The sequence below is a fragment of the Hippocampus comes genome, unplaced genomic scaffold (assembly GCF_001891065.2).
Source record: "Hippocampus comes isolate QL1 unplaced genomic scaffold, H_comes_QL1_v1.1 scaffold135, whole genome shotgun sequence".
Classification (NCBI taxonomy): domain Eukaryota; kingdom Metazoa; phylum Chordata; class Actinopteri; order Syngnathiformes; family Syngnathidae; genus Hippocampus; species Hippocampus comes.
In genome coordinates, this window is record NW_017805583.1 from 618,013 (window position 1) to 622,739 (window position 4,727).

General features: G+C 40.6%; 1 long non-coding RNA gene across 1 annotated transcript; it reads right to left on the reverse strand.

Moving 5' to 3' along the window:
- Positions 1-3,310: 3,310 nt before the first annotated feature.
- Positions 3,311-4,092, reverse strand: LOC109521875 (uncharacterized). The gene is made up of 2 exons (XR_002169453.1): positions 4,020-4,092; positions 3,311-3,388 (listed from the first exon to the last, which is right to left on the reverse strand). It is a non-coding gene; the product is annotated as an uncharacterized LOC109521875 (long non-coding RNA).
- Between the last annotated feature and the right edge of the window lie 635 nt (positions 4,093-4,727).

Genomic DNA, 4,727 nt, shown 5'->3' on the forward strand with positions numbered 1-4,727 from the left:
GCAATATTCATTCATTTTCACAGAGTTTATTTAACCTTCATAATCCTGTGTTGATGTGGAATGAAGGAAAATTGACACAGTGGGAGAGGAGGAAGAGGTGGAAAAGGAGGAAGGGGAGGGCTTGAAAAGGGTGAGAGGAAGACGAGGGGAAAAATAATAAATTAGTTGTCTAACGTTACAAGGGATGAACTCAATATATCTATTACTTAAAGACTAACTGACTGTGAAAGTGCTCATTTCACGAGAGACAGGGCAGTGAGCTGGCGGGTACTCATGGGGTTCGGAGGCTGCTGCTCTTACCCAACCCTCCCCTCCCCCTTTTGCTCCCCCCGGCCCACCTCTCTCTGTCTCAGCTTTGATGTTTCCCCTTTCAGTGTTAACAAACTCTGGCCATGTTTCCATCTTGCTCAAACACAACAGCGGGCGCAGATTGGATGCCCAACTAAATAACCTCCGCACACAATGACACCAGAGGATCGATCTGGACTTTCATGGTCACTGCCACTACTCATACAATCGGTGTGTGTGTGTGTGTGTGTGTGTGTGTGTGTGTGTGTGTGTGTGTGTGTGTGTGTGTGTGTGTGTGTGTGTGTGTGTGAGTACAGGCCGTTCATTGAGTAGAAAACAAATGTGGACAACAGGATGGTGCAGAAAGGAAGGAAGAAAGGCGTAACAAGAGTGATGGAGGTGTGGGGAGGGGAGATGGATAATGGTTCAATTCTAATCCAAACACTATTTTTCTCTCCTTAACGACAGATTTCATGGTGCGGCCAAATGTTTGACTGAAACAGCTGAGTGCTGCTGATGCAAGAGCATCGCACTTGCCAGATCAGCTGGCCCCCTTTTGAGGTGAAAGACAGTTGTTATTGAACCTCATTGTCCACATTGGTTTGCCTCTCAGCTGGGGTCATTGATGCTTGGACACGGGCGTGATGTGTAGCGTCACGCTGCAGCCTACCGACCACCGCCCTCTTCCCAGTCACAACAACTGTAAGCAAGGAATAATAAACGGCAGCTTTGTGGGTAGTCAAGCATTTTATTTCTAGATTTCCAGAATTGTCAGTCAAACACAATCAAAATATTGCACAGCAATGCAAATGCTGAGTAATATTTTCTTTCGCAACTTCTGTATCCTATCGCTCATTTCCAGAAAATTGCATCAATAATGTTGAAGATATTGCCCCCTGAATTTCACTTTGAAAGTCAATTTTGTTGAAATGAGTGTTTGGATTATTGCCAGTTGCAAAAATGCAAAAATGGCAGATGCAAATTTAAAAAAAAAAAATTAAAAAAGGTTCCAAAGTAAACATTTTTTTCACTTTAATGTCAAAATGTATTTACCATTATGGTTCCCAAATGAAGTTTTGTGACTTTTTTTGATGATACCAATTACTTTTGGGACACAGAGGATTTTGATCTTTTTGCTTAAAATATATTTTCCCGAAACACGAACACAAATGCATCTTAAGAAAAGTATGTTCAGAGTTTCTTTTTTTCGATTCTTTTAAAAATGGTTCCTCTATCTCACGAAAGCTATCTTCACTGTCAATGCCCCTGTTGAGAACCTCTGCAACTTCAGATCAGATATCATGTGCCAGTTTACAGCAGCCATTTTGCAGTCACATGAAGGGCAAAACATGCAAATTGTGCAACTTACATTTTTATAGAGCTGTTTGTGTCTTTACCGTTATACAAGTTTGTCTTTCCTTTTTTGCAAAGAAATGTACTTTGGTGGGCCACCACCATTTCTTCTTTCAAAGCTGTGGCAGAATTTACATCAGGATAAAAATGATGTAGAACTTTTCCAATTCTGGGTGTGCCTTAACCTTTGCATTTCTAGTTTGCTTTGCTCTGTTACACAATTACTTGTCACTTATAATGGTATAACATTTGAACACCAATTGGTAAAGTTTTGCCTTCAAGTTCACTGATTTTGTTTGATTATTGAATAAAATAGTTTAGAAATAAAAAGTTCATGTATAGCTGTTGTTGGTGTCGATATTGTTTTGTGACAGGGGTGTAGTGTATGTGAGAGCGTTTCAGTTGGGTATCTGAGAAGTAATCCAAAGTTGCATCTCACATAACTCCCTCTTCCTCGTATAATAACATCCGTGCTCAGGTGATCATTGTGGTACCAACTGTAAGCAAACCAAAAGCCTTGATGAGATTGGTAATGTCAACTATACTCAATAAAATTGGTCCAACACACATCACAAAATGTAACATCTGACACATGTTGATGAGATATGCTGGATGAGACGATCGCTGGGACGATTAACCGTCAACGATTTGAATTTTTTAAAAAATAAAGGATGCGAGTATTTCATCGACGAGTTGAGGAAAGCTGGTTTTCAGGGCAATGACTCCATGAAATAGACAGAGCCAACACTTGCTGCAAGACTTGCTTTTAATTTCTTTGTACATGTTTTGGTGTGTTTACTGTGTTTAAGAGCAACCCAAGTACTCCCTAAAGAACCTAAAACCAAGTCAGTCTGCTCAGTGATCAAGGTGGATGCAGCGTTGTTGGCGTGAGAGGTTGAAGCATCCCGCAGCGCGTGTCCAGAAACATGAAAACAGCAGGTTTCAACTACCAATAGTTAGTACAAAGGCACGGCAAAGTGCAAAGCAGCACAACACGATAACAGATGAAAGAAAGAAAGCTAATTAAAATTCCATTTGTCATGCTGTCTGTTGATCATTTTATCTATATCCTTTACACCACTATCAAAGGGTGTAACTTCAAACGAATACTTCAGTGAACAAAAATCTTTTCCCCAGGAAGGACCCATCCTTAAAATTCAATTAACACTGTTTAGAAATAAACATGGGAATTCTATCATCTTAATACGGATTTGCATGCTCCCATTTTTCTCCACACCGAGGAAGCAAATCTGAAATGGGAAAGGAAGTGTTGTGAATATCTCCTCTTCCAGTTCAGATTTTGCATAAAATTAAACGAGAGACAAAAGGAAGACGGCTTATCTTTGTGTTCGATGCCTTTTCTGTACATCTTGCTCATTTACTGTACTTTGCATATATCTGCGGTTGAATTCTTCAAATGAGTCCATGCACTATAGACTGGGAGAATTAGCTTTGCCGCCTTGTGGCTGCTGAGAATTCAGCCGGTTGCTCATAAAAAAAAAATTAAAAAAACCTTAAATACCATGTAATGGAATTATCTTTTGAATTGCCAAATTAGTTAATTAGCATCTACAGTCTTCACTGCTGATATCACATGCACACAAAGTGTTTTTGCAACAGGTTTAAAAGAGGGTGTGCTTTTATTTTGTACAGTTGTGCTTACCTGCAGTTTTTTTTTTTTTTTTTTTTTTGTCGTAACAATAAGGCTTTTTATCTTCATGGTTAACGTCATCCTTGATGATGTCTCCTGCAGGAAAGTTGCAAAGTGTTCCTTAGAACAATAGAGATTGTTCTTCATCAAATACTTCCATGAGTATTTCATGTTAATTCATGTAGGCGTGTACCGTGCAATGAAAAACAGAGCAACATTTTTAAAAGGCCAGTCAAATGTGGACTGAAACCAATCACTGCATCTCTCTCTCTCTCTCTTTCGCTCTCTTTCTCTCATTCCATCTTTCATTCTCTCCTTGGCTGGTCATAGCTATTCATTAGCTTCAGCCCCTATGGCAATGAGAGTCTTTAACCTCCATTAGATCTAATGTTGATATGTTTCCCCAGCAAAGAGCCAAAACAATTAACACCCCTTCTCACATTTCTCTCCCTTTGGCCCCTAACCACATCAAAACCTGGGCCCACCCGTTCATTACCTACCTCTGAGAGTGCCCCTGGGAAGTAAAAAGTCAGAGGCTTGGCTGTTGTCTTTTGGATGGTAAGCAGTAAAGAAGCCAGAATAAGTTAAAGGACACTCGCCCACAATAATGAAGTGGCATTGTTTCTGCCCCGGTGTGGTTACAACCGCTATTCATCTAAGATACAAGTATTTTGACATGTTTTTCACAATGCAGTACAAGCATTCAGTGAGTGGGGTATGCTATTACCTGCGGTCTGCTCAAACTGTTCGTTCATTTAAACCAGGGGTGTCAAACTCAGGTCCTGGAGGGCCGCTGTCCTGCATGTTTTCCAAGTCTCCCTGTTGCAACACACCTGATTCAAATGAACAGGTTCAATGTCAGGCTTCCGCAGAGGTTGCTGATGATCTGATCATTTGAATCAGGTGTGTTGCAACAGGGAGACTTGGAAAACATGCAGGACAGCGGCCCTCCAGGACCGGAGTTTAACACCTATGATTTAAACCAAGGCTGAAAACATCATTGTTTCCTGCAGTATTATTGTGATACGATCCTTTATTCTCTTAATCACCATTTGCATGCTATTGTGTAATTTATCTCAACTGATGCTTGGCTTTAATCATTTTTATTTTATTATTTTAGATTATTTTATCATGATTTTTACAATGTTCTGATGATATTGTGTTTCCTTTTCTGAAATTCCTTCAGTGTTTTATGAAAAGCACTTTGAATTGTCTTGGACGTGTTATTTGCTTTCCAAATGAACTTGCAATCTCATCAGAAACCGGAGCGCCAAACCGGCCCACCCTTCCTCCCTTCATGTCACTGCTATTCAACTGGTTGCCTAGCCCTTCACAAACCCTGAGACGCCTGCTGCCGCTAGGGAAGAACCAATGCAACTGAGTGGAATGCGCCCCACGGGTTGCACAGGTCTTTGCATATTTTGTGGCAACTCCG